General features: G+C 42.9%; 1 protein-coding gene across 2 annotated transcripts in view; it reads left to right on the top strand.

Annotated features, from left to right (window-relative positions):
• The window catches only part of LOC134205821 (glutamate receptor ionotropic, kainate 2), an 872,584-nt gene that overhangs the window by 344,287 nt on the left and 512,009 nt on the right, over positions 1-16,288 (top strand). The window lies entirely within an intron of this gene.

Here is a 16,288-nt window from a genome sequence, read left to right as displayed (position 1 = left end):
CCGGAATCCGGAAAGGATTCCATCCGAATCCGGAAAGGATTCCATCCGGAATTGGAAAGGATTCCATCCGAATCCGGAAAGGATTCCATCCGGAATCCGGAAAGGATTCCATCCGAATCCGGAAAGGATTCCATCCGGAATCCGGAAAGGATTCCATCCGAATCCGGAAGATTCCATCCGAATCGAAAAGGATTCCTTACGGAATCCGAAAAGGATTCCATCCGGAATCCGAAAAGGATTCCTTACGGAATCCGAAAAGGATTCCATCCGGTATCCGAAAAGATTCCATCCGGAAAGGATTCCATCCGGAAAGGATTCCATCAGGAATCCGGAAAGGATTCCATCTGGAATCCGGAAAGGATTCCATCCGGAACCCGGAAAAGATTCCATCCGGAATCCCCGGAAAGGATTCCATCCGGAATCTGGAAGGGATTCGATCCGGAATCCGGAAAGGATTCGATCCGGAATCCGGAAAGGATTCGATCCGGAATCCGGAAAGGATTCGATCCGAAATCCGGAAAAGATTCGATGCGGAATCCAGAAAGGATTCGATTTGGAATCCGGAAAGGATTCCATCCGGAATCCGGAAAAGGATTCCATCCGGAATCAGAAAGGATTCCATCCGAATCCGGAAAGGATTCCATCCGGAATCCGGAAAGGATTCCATCCGGAATCCGGAAAGGATTCCATCCGAATCCGGAAAAGGATTCCATCCGGAATCGGAAGGATTCCATCCGAATCTGGAAAGTTCCATCCGGAATCCGGAAAGGATTCCATCCGGAATCCGGAAAGGATTCCATCCGGAATCCGGAAAGGATTCCATCCGGAATCTGGAAAGGATTCCATCCGGAATCTGGAAAGGATTCCATCCGGAATCCGGAAAGGATTCCATCCGGAATCCGGAAAGGATTCCATCCGGAATCCGGAAAGGATTCCATCCGGAATCCGGAAAGGATTCCATCCGGAATCCGGAAAGGATTCCATCCGAATCCGGAAAGGATTCCATCCGAATCCGGAAAAGATCCATCCGAATCCGAATCGAAAGGATTCCATCCGGAATCCGGAAAGGATTCCATCCGAATCCGGAAAAGGATTCCATCCGGAATCCGGAAAGGATTCCATCCGGAATCCGGAAAGAGATTCCATCCGGAATCCGGAAAGGATTCCATCCGAATCTGGAAAGGATTCCATCCGAATCCGGAAAGATTCCATCCGGAATCCGGAAAGGATTCCATCCGGAATCCGGAAAGGATTCCATCCGGAATCCGGAAAGGATTCCATCCGGAATCCGGAAAGGATTCCATCCGGAATCCGGAAAAGTTCCATCCGGAATCCGGAAAGGATTCCATCCGAATCCGGAAAGGATTCCATCCGAATCCGGAAAGGATTCCATCCGGAATCCGGAAAGGATTCCATCCGGAATCCGGAAAGGATTCCATCCGGAATCCGGAAAGGATTCCATCCGGAATCCGGAAAGGATTCCATCCGGAATCCGGAAAGCGATTCCATCCGAATCCGGAAAGGATTCCATCCGGAATCCGGAAAGGATTCCATCCGGGAATCGGAAAGGATTCCATCCGAATCCGGAAAGGATTCCATCCGAATCCGGAAAGGATTCCATCCGGAATCCGGAAAGGATTCCATCCGGAATCGGAAAGGATTCCATCCGGAATCCGGAAAGGATTCCATCCGGAATCCGGAAAGGATTCCATCCGGAATCCGGAAAGGATTCCATCCGAATCCGGAAGATTCCATCCGAATCTGAAAGGATTCCATCCGAATCCGGAAAGGATTCCATCCGAATCCGGAAAGGATTCCATCCGAATCCGGAAAGATTCCATCCGAATCCGGAAAGGATTCCATCTGAATCCGGAAAGGATTCCATCCGGAATCCGGAAAGGATTCCATCCGAATCCGGAAAGGATTCCATCCGGAATCTGGAAAGGATTCCATCCGGAATCCGGAAAGCGATTCCATCCGGAATCCGGAAAGCGATTCCATCCGGAATCTGGAAAGGATTCCATCCGAATCCGGAAAGGATTCCATCCGGAATCAGGAAAGGATTCCATCCGAATCCGGAAAGGATTCCATCCGGAATCCGGAAAGGATTCCATCCGGAATCCAGGAAAGGATTCCATCCGAATCCGGAAAGATTCCATCCGAATCCGGAAAGGATTCCATCCGGAATCCGGAAAGGATTCCATCCGGAATCCGGAAAGGATTCCATCCGGAATCCGGAAAGGATTCCATCCGAATCCGGAAAGGATTCCATCCGAATCCGGAAAGGATTCCATCCGAATCCGGAAAGGATTCCATCCGAACTGGAAAGGATTCCATCCGAATCCGAAAAGGATTCCATCCGGAATCCGGAAAGGATTCATCCGAATCCAGAAAGGATTCCATCCGGAATCCGGAAAGGATTCCATCCGGAATCCGGAAAGGATTCCATCCGAATCCGGAAAGGATTCCATCCGAATCCGGAAGGATTCCATCCGAATCCGAAAGGATTCCATCCGAATCCGGAAAGGATCTCCATCCGAATCCGGAAAGGATTCCATCCGAATCCGGAAAGGATTCCATCCGGAATCCGGAAAGGATTCCATCCGAATCCGGAAAGGATTCCATCCGAACTCGGAAAGGATTCCATCCGAATCCGGAAAGGATTCCATCCGAATCCGGAAAGGATTCCATCCGAATCCAGAAAGGATTCCATCCGAATCCTGGAAAGGATTCCATCCGAATCCGGAAAGGATTCCATCCGGAATCCGGAAAGGATTCCATCCGAATCCGGAAAGGATTCCATCCGAACGGAAAGGATTCCATCCGAATCCGGAAAGGATTCCATCCGAATCAGGAAAGGATTCCATCCGAATCCGGAAAGGATTCCATCCGAATCCGGAAAGGATTCCATCCCGGAATCCGGAAAGGATTCCATCCGGGAATCCAGAAAGGATTCCATCCTGAGTCAGAAAGATTCATCCGAATCTGGAAAGATTTCCATCGAATCCGGAAAGGATTCCATCCGAATCCGGAAAGGATTCCATCCGAATCATCCGGAAAGGATTCCATCCCGAATCCGGAAAGGATTCCATCCGGAATCCGGAAAGGATTCCATCCGAATCCGGAAAGGATTCCATCCGGAATCCGGAAAGGATTCCATCCGGAATCAAAGGATTCCATTTCCATCCGAATCCGGAAAGGATTCCATCCGGAATCGAAGGATTCCATCCATCCGAATCCGGAAAGGATTCCATCCGGAACTGGAAAGGATTCCATCCGGAATCCGGAAAGGATTCCATCCGGAATCCGGAAAGGATTCCATCCGAACTGGAAAGGATTCCATCCGGAATCGGAAAGGATTCCATCCGAATCCGGAAAGGATTCCATCCGAATCCGGAAAGGATTCCATCCGGAATCCGGAAAAGATTCCATCCGGATCCGGAAAGGATTCCATCCGGAATCCGGAAAGGATTCCATCCGAATCCGGAAAGGATTCCATCCGGAATCCGGAAGAGGATTCCATCCGAATCCGGAAAGGATTCCATCCGGAATCCGGAAAAGATTCCATCCGAATCCGGAAAGGATTCCATCCGAATCCGGAAAGATTCCATCCGAATTCTGAAAGGATTCCATCCAGAATCCGAAAGATTCCATCCGGAATCAAAAGTTCCATCCGAATCCGGAAAGGATTCCATCCGAATCCGGAAAGGATTCCATCCGGAATCCGGAAAGGATTCCATCCGAATCCGGAAAGGATTCCATCCGAATCCGGAAAGGATTCCATCCGAACCGGAAAGGATTCCATCCGAATCCGGAAAGGATTCCATCCATCGGAAAGGATTCCATCCGAATCCGGAAAGGATTCCATCCGAATCCGGAAAGGATTCCATCCGAATCCGGAAAGGATTCCATCCGAATCCGGAAGGAGGAAGAGTTCCATCCGAATCAGGAAAGGATTCCATCCGGAATCTGAGAAAGGATTCCATCCGAATCCGGAAAGGATTCATCCAGAATCCGGAAGGATTGCATCGGAATCAGAAAGATTCCATCCGGAATCCGGAAAGGATTCCATCCGGAATCTGGAAAGGATTCCATCCGGAATCCGGTCCATCCGGAACTGGAAAGGATTCCATCCAGGAATCGGAAAGGATTCCATTCGGAATCCGGAAATGATTCCATCCGAATCGGAAAGACCTATCCGAATCCGGAAAGGATTCCATCCGAATCCGGAAAGGATTCCATCGCGGAATCCAGAAAGGATTCATCCGGAATCGGAAAGGATTCCATCCGGAATCAGAAAGGATTCCATCCAGAATCAGAAAGGATTCCATCCGAACTGGAAAGGATTCCATCAGAATCCGGAAAGGATTCCATCCGAACTGGAAAGGATTCCATCCGAATCCGGAAAGGATTCCATCCGAATCCGGAAAGGATTCCATCCGGAATCCGGAAAGGATTCCATCCGGAATCCGGAAAGGATTCCATCCGGAATCCGGAAAGGATTCCATCCATCTTTCCAGAATGCGAGCAGAAACTCTTCCAAAAAATCAGGCGCAGGAACGTTTCCGGAATTCGGGCACGAACGTTTCCGGAATTCGGGCAGGAATTCTTCTTGAATCCAGGTAGGATTTATTCAGGAATCGAGCAGGAATCCTTCCGAATCCGGGAAGGAATCCATCTTGAATTCGGCCAGGAATCTGTCCGGAATTCGTGCAGGATTTCTTCCGGAATTAGAGCAGGATTCTTTCCGAGCAGGATCTTCCGGAAACTTGCAGAACTCGGAATCAGTGGAGGAAAGGATTCCATCCGGAATCCGGAAAGGATTCCATCCGGAATCCGGAAAGGATTCCATCCGAAATCCGGAAAGGATTCCATCCGGAATCCGGAAAGGATTCCATCCGGAATCCTGGAAAGGATTCCATCCGGAATCCGGAAAGGATTCCATCCGAATCCGGAAAGGATTCCATCCGAATCCGAAAGGATTCCATCCGGAATCCGGAAAGGATTCCATCCGGAATTCCAGAAGGATTCCGTATCCAGAATCCGGAAAGGATTCCATCCGGAATCTGAAAGGATTCCATCCGGAATCTGGAAAGGATTCCATCCGAATCCGGAAAGGATTCCATCCGAATCCGGAAAGGATTCCATCCGAATCCGGAAAGGATTCCATCCGAATCCGGAAAGGATTCCATCCGGAATCGGAAAGGATTCCATCCGAATCCGGAGGATTCCATCCGGAATCCGGAAAGGATTCCATCCGAATCCGGAAAGGATTCCATCCGGAATCAGGAAAGGATTCCATCCGAATCCGGAAAGGATTCCATCCGGAATCCGGAAAGGATTCCATCCGAATCCGAAAAGGATTCCATCCGAATCCGGAAAGGATTCCATCCGGAATCCGGAAAGGATTCCATCCGAATCCGGAAAGGATCTCCATCCGAATCCGGAAAGGATTCCATCCGGAATCCGGAAAGGATTCCATCCGAATCCGGAAAGGATTCCATCCTGAATCGGAAAGGATTCCATCCGAATCCGGAAAGGATTCCATCCGAATCCGGAAAGGATTCCATCCGAATCCAGAAAGGATTCCATCCGAATCGGAAAGGATTCCATCATCCGAACTTGAAGAGGATTCCATCCGAACTGGAAAGGATTCCATCCGAATCCGAAAGGATTCCATCCGAATCCGGAAAGGATTCCATCCGAATCGAAAGGATTCCATCCGAATCCGGAAAAGATTCCATCCGAATCCCGGAAAGGATTCCATCCGAATCCGGAAAGGATTCCATCCCGAATCCGGAAAGGATTCCATCCGGAATCCGGAAAGGATTCCATCCGGAATCCGGAAAGGATTCCATCCGGAATCCGGAAAGGATTCCATCCATCTTACAAGAATGCGAGCAGAAACTCTTCCAAAAAATCGGGCAGGAACGTTTCCGGAATTCGGGCACGAACGTTTCCGGAATTCGGGCAGGAATTCTTCTTGAATCCGGGTAGGATTTATTCAGGAATCCGAGCAGGAATCCTTCCGGAATCCGGGAAGGAATCCATCTTGAATTCGGCCAGGAATCTGTCCGGAATCCGTGCAGGATTTCTTCCGGAATTAGAGCAGGATTCTTTCCGAGCAGGATCTTCCGGAAACTTGCAGAACTCGGAATCAGTGGAGGATTCGGCCTAGATTGTATCCGGAACTCTGGTGGCTTACCATCCGGAAATCGGACAAAACACTATGGGTCTCCGGTCCTTCTATCACAAAATCGTCTTGGAAGTGAATAAATAGCCTTTTTGTTGCACTTTGGTGTGCGAGAAAGGCAAAACATGTATTTCGTATATGCACTAGTCTACGTCGGTTGCCGAAATATAAAAATTAATGCACATATGCTGTGGAACGAGGGTTTAAATCCCTTCCTACTTGTGTAATATGCTTGGTGATGATGACTATTTGGTTTGTAAGACCTTCGTCCTTCAGTCGAGGACGGCGATTTTGTCTTTTTGAAACTAGGCAGAATTCTCGTGAAAATATTTGAAAAATAAGTAAGCGTGTCACAAATTGTAATCTTTAAGATATACGGTTATGTATATTTTTTGTCTACAAATAATCTCTTTCAGAAAAACAATGTAATTAGGTTCGTCTATAATGTTAGAACCCCAGATTCATCCCCAATTTCCAATTCCATAGAAGACGCCATCGCCAATCATTTCTGGCACTGACATCACGTCCTTCGTCACATTAATGAAACTTTCTCCGCCCTATATCTACATGACCCGCATCACGATTGTCAAGCTCGAGTCATTTTGCACCTTATCATTTGAGGCGAACAAACTCGTCAAACAAATTTTGCGCTCCATCTAGCGTCTTTTTAAGTCGTTCGGTGTACGGTTGGCAAAGTTTTCGTGTTCATCGTGTTTTACTAAGCGCTCACGCCCGCGCGCTGGTTGGTTGCTGCCTTCAAACTTTTCCTGATTATGGCCGTCGCGTCGTTTTTCCTGCAGTTCATCATCCTTCCCGCACAGTATATTATACGTCGTCGTCTGTGCATCGGAATCAAGGTGGCTGAAACAACAGGTTCATCGCGATTTCAGTCACGCGCTCGCTCCCCTTTATGCCGCCATTCGTATTCTGTTGATAATAGTCCAAGAAACCAAGTCCAATTCGTTGAAGGGTAGTGGAATGAACGTCCCAAAATGGGGAGTGGATTAATGTGAGAGGGACACTAAATTATTTCAAATATGATCATAAACAATCAACTACTAGCAACGAAAGCAGTTGAAATTTTGGAAGATTTTGATTTACCTACCTAATGGAGTTATCGATATGAAAAATAAGTCTTTGGAATGTCCAATAAACAATTCAAATAACAGTGAAATGCTATTTCATAAGCCAACGTTGATTTTCAAATAATATTTCCACCTTAAGATGAATTTTCCACTTTTTGGTGAAAAGATACCTCCAGCCATTTGCGCTATTTTCCCGGATGCTAAAAACTGGAAAGCTTTCCCGCATTACGGTTCATTTCACTTTAATCACTTTCCATCAACAGTCGAGACGCTGACTTTTCACGGTGCTAATCAACCTGCCGCCGGTCGGACGGTTTCAACAGAATGGGGAATCCGCTGATGGTTCAAGCTTGAGAATAGTTTGCCCTTTTCGGTGGGTGTAGCTTTGTCGTTGTTTTCGGTATGATGGAAGCCGTCCATCACCGTCATAGTCATCGTCCTCGCTGGAATGTCTTTCCACTCGATGTGGGAAATTAATAATTAAATAATTCATGACCAACACCAGCAACAACAATCTCTACCGGAATAGGGCATTCTCCAGGTTTCATTCCTAATAAAGGTGAACGCTTCACTGGGGAAAGATGCCTTTGCCCTTGTAGGTTTCGTTGCAGTGCCACAAATTGGATTCTGTTATCAATGTTGCAGAAGCAGAAAATGGTGGAATTTTCATTGAAGTACTTTTGAAAACAAACACTCCCAATCGCTGAATTATCCGCTTTCTTCAACGAAACAAGTTTTGAAACCTTGACTGTCCTACCAAAGCGCGAGAAAAATAAAAGGAAGCTGGAGACTTCGGATATTCTTTCTATTTCTAATATTGCAAACAATTCTTTTCCTATCCAACTGACCAATCAGTTCGAAATGAACCATGATGAAAATGAGCGAATGGAGCCCAGGTGATTTAATTCATGCAAAGAAGCTAAGGATTCTGCCGACTGTGGTACGCGTATTTCGCTTTCTGATATGAGCGAAGTAGGTGATGCGCTTCTGAATAGCGCGTCTCCTACTAGTTATATATGTACCCTCATGGGCAGCACATGCGATTCGTCTCATGCGCTCGTCGCATGAGCTGATCATCTAGTGACCCTAGTGACGAAGCCGCTAGGGAAAGGAAAATAAACAGAGGCAGGAAAAATGCACTGATGCGTTTTTAATACAACTTGACAAACCACACAGGCATCGGATTGGATGAAGCACCTAATAAATTGTAGGATGATTTCTGTAGCTGATTTAATTATGAAACATCTTTAGCTGACGAGAGCAACCTAGACGCTGGATGTCAACGAAAAATCAATTCGTTTTGACCGCTGTAACAATCTTGCTCTATATAGGTTCCTCCATTGAGGAAATAATCGAACTGCTTGCATGTGAAATAATTGCACATATACTGTGAAGGTTTTATATGCAGAGTTGTGGGAGCATGTTGATACATTTTGACAGAAGCAATTGTAAAATTTCAAGATACAGCTCTCCATTGAAAAAGTTTTTTTTTTAAAATAGTCTTTTTAATCTTGATAATCCCCTAGGGACGGTAATACATGCTAACGTTAATTTATTTGAAACTCATGCTAATTTTATTGATCGCATTTGTAACCGTTCGGTTCCAATATATACTTGCTGGCTCCACCACAAGTCCTTTTTACCCATACTCCCTCTGAATATGACCAATAAAAGAAACAATAATTCATCTCTCACTCTCATTGTGAACAAATGTCAACATGAAAGTGTATTGTGTAGATTATATTCACTCGTACCACAAGATTGACATTTGATTGATTCGAGCAGTTTGAGTTTTTTCTAAGAACGAGCACAACCTTATGTTGTATCAGTCGCCCCTGACAGATGGTGCCACAATACAACAGTGTGCGCAAACAGAAAAGCATTAACATAAATGCAAATGGCCAATTTTATGCGGAAATGGCATTATAAAAGAAGGCCGATTTCAAAGGCACTCCTCTTTTCTGACTGTGATCCTCCAAAGTAATTGTAGTACTTGCGCGTGTAGATTTTAATTTGTGAGGATCAGCTAGTGCAACAAAAAGCTGCAAAAGTGCATCTGATATTTGTTAGTTTTGTTAGTCCATTAAAAAATATAATTGTTAAGTGTTAGTAATGTAATAAACGTAATGTAATAACACAATAACAGGACGTAATAACACAATAACGGACGAAACAAAGAGAAGAGCGTTAAAGAGTGTTTAAAAATCCAAGAAAAGTGCAGTAGAGGTGCGTTTTTCCGGAAGATGAAGTGCGATTCACGGGCAAAGTATATTCCGACGCCACATGCTACGCCGTTCAGTTCTGTGGGCATGCCGTGGTCGCATTCTCACGTGGTCACGTGGATCGGCCCTGTTCATCGTCCGCTTGCATCAGGCCGCCATCTTCCAATGCCCGCCAGAAATCCACATAGCCAAACCAGGATCGCTCGACGTTTCCGTCCTTCAACCATCGCCGCAGTCGATCGAAGCTGTTCCAATCGGGCCTCGATCCCTGATCGGCCAAGACAAGTCGTCATCGCTGCGTGCCGTCTATGATGATCAGCGATTTCGATGCTATCCGCTATCACGATTTCCTCGAAGCCACCAAACTGTCAGCTACCACCACCAGGATCCGGATCCCAACCCAGAAACAAACCAAGCAAGTACCCCTAATATGTGGATGTCACCAACAAATATGTAAATGTAAACTCCTCAGGTAGCTGTTTATTAGAAAGAGCACCCCAGAGTAATAGGTCTTTCACAATAGTTACTTTTCATTTCGTTCTCCGGGTTTATAAAAGGACCATCAAGCCTCGACTTTCGTGGATCATAGTTGGTTTAGTTTACCCCTTTGTATAGTGTTCTGTTTGCCTGCCCTTTCCGCACAAGTGACCTCCGTGGGTAGAGGTTCATTATAAATTGACTCCTGCTCGAAAAGAACATTTGCCACTTGTGTATATGTGGTGTACAAAATGTGTCCAACGACCCTAAGATCCAATCCCCATGAGTTAGCAAGTTTCACATTCCATCTACTGTCAAACATATGATTGACTTCGAGATTATAAAGATAATAAGATGAAACACCTGTAGTCGGAATATGCATGGATCACACCACATATTCGCCTGGTTTCTGTTCCGCTTGCGTTCAGTCAGGCTCATTTTATTTGTCAATTTGAGGGTACACGTTGTAGCCTCCTGGATAGCTAGCTTTTTCGACGTAATAACTATTTGTCAGAAACTTATTCGTTGACGTCATCAGTGTGGCGTTTCGTTACGTATTGCTAGCATATTATTAGCTTTGTGAATGATTGTGTTATAGTGATCAACAAGAGTTAGTTTTGAATCTAAATCACTCCTAAATCCTAAATCTTTCGTGTCTTTTCTATACAATTTGTGTATTTGGTGTTGTTCTTTTCTGCTGTGATGTTGCATTTCTTTACATTTAGTAGCAATAGGCTTTTTCTGCACCATGTATAAAACATCTAATTTCATTCTGGAATACGATAATGTCGCTTCATTTTTATTTCCATAAATAACTTTATGTCATCGGCATAAATTAAAAGCTTTATATTTTTGAGAATGAAGGAAATGTCATTTACATACAATATAAATAAAGAGGCCAAGATGGGAGCCTTGGAACTCCTGAAGTGACTTGAATGGGTTGGTTTCTTTCTATTAAATTTAATTTTGTTGCCGGTCTGTGAGTGAATTCAAGCCATCTAAGGAGTCCTGGCTCAATTCAAATTTTTGCAATTTGAAGATAACAATGGAATTCAATGCGATCAAACCTAAAGTCAGTGTACAAGCTTCCACGTAGTTACCATTATCCATCATAAGAGTATAATCAATGAATTCTATTAAATTTAGCGGTTGAACGACCTTTAAAAAATCCGTGCTGTTTATTTGTAATTCTGTTTTTAAGTTGTGAAAATAATTTTCATTAATAATAGATTCAAAAGTTTGGGAATGCAAGAGATAATGGCTATTCCACGGTAAATAAATAAATAAATAGAAACTATTCTGAGTTAATGCATGAATTCCTTTGGGAGATTTTCCAGGAATTCCTCAACAAATTCCTCTATAAACTGTTACGTAAGCTCGTCCATGAGTCCTCAAGAAGTTATTATGCGAGTTCATCTAAAAATTATTTTGAGTTTTCCTCCAGAAACTACGCAGAGTATCTCATATTTCAAAAAAATTGCTGGTTATTCCGTAATTTATTTTCCAAAAGATGTTCCCGGAATTCTTCCAGCAATCCTTGAGTTCAGGAAACGTTTCAAGAATTTCTCCGGTAGTGCCCGTTAATTTTTTTTTTCAGATATATTTCCGGGAGTTTCCATAAAACCTCCTCCTATGATTTCCAATAAGAGTTTTTCAAGGAGAGTTCTTCTAAGACTTTCGTTGTTCTTACGCATTACTCCAGTATTTTCAGTAGAATTTGTAGGAGAACGAATTCGGTTTTTAGTTGGACGCTGACAATTTTGAACACGTGTATTTCGACGAACATCACAAATGATGTCCAGTGACGCCCAATGATTTCCGTGTTTACATTGATTTTTGACGTACGTTTGCTTTGGAGAACTAAAAGTGACCCAAGTATTAAAATCCCAACCAGCGAATCACGACTGTAGTAAATTTCTTAAAAATCCTGGTGTATCAGAATAAATGCTCGAAGAAAATCTAGATCAAACTCCAGTGATTTTGAAATATCCATTGTCATATGCTTTACGTCGAACGAAGGCAAATTTGTAAATTGCTTCCAAACGAGCACTTTGAATTTGGTTCCCCATTTTATTTTACATATACGATGCTTTCGGATTTGGGCACGGAAAATCAAAATCCCGGCACGGACCAAAATCCGTGAAAATTTTCCGAGTGAGGCTACCTTTGAGTACCCTTCAGTAAAAGTTATGAATAACGTGTCGTTGAATGTCTCGTAGGGGTATGTGAGCAAGATACCATAAAACCTTAACAGACTGATATTATACAAAGCACCTATGAATCACGGATAGAAATTAAAACTGAGATAAAAAATCCGTAGATTTCCGCAGTAATTTTCAAATTTCCGTAGATTTTTTCTACGGATCCGTAGATCCGTAGAAAGCATTCGATTCCGTAGATCTGGAATTTCCGTGAATATATTTTCTGCCTCTGCGCAAACGTGCATCACTATTCTACAATATCTGAAACACCACGACTTTTGTGCCGATGGGACGCAAGGTGGTATAACGTGAGGGTATAACTGGTAAGGCATCGTGTTACTGTGCATAAGTTCTGTGTAAAGTTATCCCACTTCGGATGGTGGATATGATTCTTCTTTATTATTTATTCTTTATTTTACTTCTTATTATTTGTTCAAAATTGGGCTAAATATTCAAATGGATACAGGACAATATAGACACGATCCGGCGAGAAGATAAGATTCCGCCGTCGATCATATCGAGACCATATTGTCACGCTCCGTATCATCGGAGCAGGTCAACGAGTTCGAAGTCCCTTCATTTTGGTGTTCATTTACTATGAAAAAATATACATCATGAATCACTGAAATCTTTGAGGCACTCTTAGACGTAAGGAAGATCTGGATGAAATTGCTATCAGAAAAGCGCAGTTTTATGGCCGTAACTCACATCAATCTGATTCGTGTCAGAATGCATGAACGAGATTGTTGGTTTTGATTTGTACTGAGTTTGGAAAGAATAAAGTTTTAAAAGTTTCAATGAAATTTACACTTGATGAAGAATTTCGGATTGATTGATACAAATCGTTAGAAGTATTTTGAGCTTCTTGGTGAATGTCTTACTGCCCATGATCGCATATTTGAACATTTGCATTTGGTTCATTTTGTAAATCGTTTTCAATCCTGCCACTAAATTCAATCATTTCCAGCTTACCACAGATAAGCAAGATGTAAAGCCTCTTTTACTGTCGTGGGATTGAATGCAGTAAATTGAGCTTTCTAGACCAGTCACAGGATTTTTATGAAGTGAACAAAAATGCATGTTACAAATATGCGATGGCAGTTGACTTGTCATAAGACGAGTTTGTACAATCCCATTTAATTTCGAGTCAAGACGACCTTACTGTTGAGGTCGAAATCGTCCTGTCAAGGTACAATTAAGTGGTGGAAATCAATGGGATTGTACACTCTAATGACAGTGATACAAATCTCTGAAATCCATCAGAATAAATGCGTACAAAATCTTACTCCAATTCTAGATTCTGATTTGACACCCACTACCTTCGGATTAAACGTTGTCCAACGTATTTTTTTCAGTTGGCCATGTCCCTAGAGGAGCCCAAGACTTGTGAATTAGTCAATGAATCTTAAATACTGAAATATGATGATAACATGACTGCAAAAAATATCATTAAAAATGGCACACCCTAATGGGATAGTCAATATTTTTCCGGAATCGCTTGTTTTGCGGCAGAGCAATATTTACCACATCATATAAAAATTAAATTCATCCACATGTGGAGTGAACCAAGAATTTGAACGCCAATACGATTTGCTTTTAATATCGCACCTTACTACTATTCCGTGGTGGGGAGAAAGGGAAGGCACAGGACCTGTTGAGTATAGTCAACCTGGGTTTAAACGCGAATCTGAACACTTCCACTCAACGCGTTTGAAGTGAAAACATCAAACCCGTTCAACCTTTGGTAAGTTAATTGAATTCAACTGAATTGATCAATTCACATGCCGAATCTAAGCATTACATCCCTTTGCAGTAACCCTTTACCAGACGCGATATAAAATTCCTCTTTATTATGTTTCGAATATTTATGGTCATACTGAAACTATGAAAATTTAAACTTTATAAATCTTGTTCCAGTAAAAAGAAAAGCTATATCCTTTTCACTTGTTGTTAAAATGAAATAATTAACTCAACTGAATTCAATTATCTTAGTAAAGTAAAGAACGTTTAAATTTATTCCCATTTCAGTGTGTTGAGAAGGTATCTCATTTTCAGATTTATTGTTGGCTTACTGTATTCGCTTGTCTAGTAAAATCGAAGCTCAAGAACCAGAAACAAAATTAACTGAGACGGTTTTCAACATCACACAGACCGCACATTGCATGAATCAGCTACATGTCCAACTGGTCCATGCAGATGCACCATTTGTTGTACGGCTATCCAACTGAGCGTTGCTACAAGTCTTTTGCTTTCCAGTAATTTCCTTTTCACAGCAGGAAACCCCAGCTTGAACAATAGCCTGATGACCGGACGGTCATTCGATATACCCATGGATATGTACGTATTCATTCTGGATCCGGAAATAAAAATGATGCTGGCTACAGCATTGTGGCAGAAATTTCTTCAAGGCGGTTGTGTCCACGATAAATCTATTATGAATTAAATGGGGAGCACAACCTGACACAACTCACCTTAACTGAAAGATAAAGTTAAAAAATCTGCTTTGATCACTAATCACAACGTACGGAGATCTGTGAACATAAAACCGTCTCTCACTCATCGCATCCCCACCACCACAAGTTACTTTTCCAAAAGTCATTTTTTCGGTAATCGCCGATTTCCGTCAAAGTTAAGCTTTGGTTGAAATTAACTTTGCTAATTAGGGTACATCCATCCGACCGTTTCACCACGATTCGTGCGACTTTGGTACTACATACATAAGCACAACTTGTTGGAGATATGTATGCGCTTTCGAACACAAGTTTGGAGATTTTACATTCAAAGCGACTAAACGACCAAACGAGGAATGTAGACAAAACGATGGCAGACCGTAATACTTGAATTTTCATTGACTATTCAATCAAGTTAATTACGCCTATTTCCGAGGATTAAACCACGACGGTTAATTTACAATATTATGGAAACTCATAGTGAATTAGACGTTATGTGGAATATTGATTTGAAAAATGTATTGAGGTAACCACTTTCCTTCGATGGGACTCAGACCCATGACCTGATACGCTAGGAGTTGTAACCCTAAGCTCGAAGGACCTCCGTCGCCTTCGCAACCAGCGCTACTGAACGAGCTCGAGATTCCCAAATTGGACGCATATTCAAATCCTCATCCATTTCTCAAGCCAATCCCACATGTGTATTACGTCAACATTAGAGGTTAACCACCGACGGACGTTAATTTACAATGTTGGAAACTCATATCTTCCATACGTACATATTCACATGAGTTTCCAACATTGCTAACGTCGGATCGAAACAAACATCTGATTAGTGAACCTGAGTTGCGTGCTCTTGCCTACGCAATGCGTCGGGTCTGAGCTTGACGACCGACTGGCTGCTTACACAACCTCACTTGATCAGTACCGTTGCTGATGAAGAATGTATACCGCCAGACATTCTAAATACTCACGCTCCTCTAATGTGGACGTGTACAATACACATGTGAAGTGTTGGCTTGACAAATGGATTGCGAGTGATTTGACTATGCGTCCAAGGAATCTCGAGCTTCAGTAGCCGCTAGTTGCGAAGGCCGGGAGGTCCTTCGTATTAGTTGTTAAAGCACCAGTCTAGCGTACTGAGGGTCATGGCGAGTCCCATCGAAGGAAAGTGGTTACCTCAATACATTTTCAAATCAATATCTTCCACATAACGTACATATTCACATATGAGTTCCATATCATTGAGACTTGTTTAATTTGGATAATATCTAAATCAACCCTGTCATAAGCTATTCCAATTTAAGTCTACGACGTTGTAATCTTTACAGATACGTATTTGGACCTCAACTAAGGCCGTCTTCAGACATGAGATGAGACAAAACTAATAAACCAAATGTTGATAAGATAGCAAAATGGACATGATTGATTAATAAGAGATAAAGATCGACGACAATATCAATATTTTGCACTAAAATATCGAGGATATCAAGATATGTTATTTGTAATAGTGATCGATATCAAGTGCCATTAGTTTGTTCCTATCCATAGCATATCTTGATATTTAAATGATATTTCGTGCAAATGTTTGATTGTTGTGTTCTTTATCTCTTATATCAATCAAGTCCATATCATTTATTCTGTTCATGGCTTCTGCTAG

The sequence above is a fragment of the Armigeres subalbatus genome, chromosome 1 (assembly GCF_024139115.2).
Source record: "Armigeres subalbatus isolate Guangzhou_Male chromosome 1, GZ_Asu_2, whole genome shotgun sequence".
Lineage (NCBI taxonomy): Eukaryota > Metazoa > Arthropoda > Insecta > Diptera > Culicidae > Armigeres > Armigeres subalbatus.
Note: the sequence above shows the minus strand (reverse complement) of the source record. Positions and strands in the feature narration are given on the sequence as shown.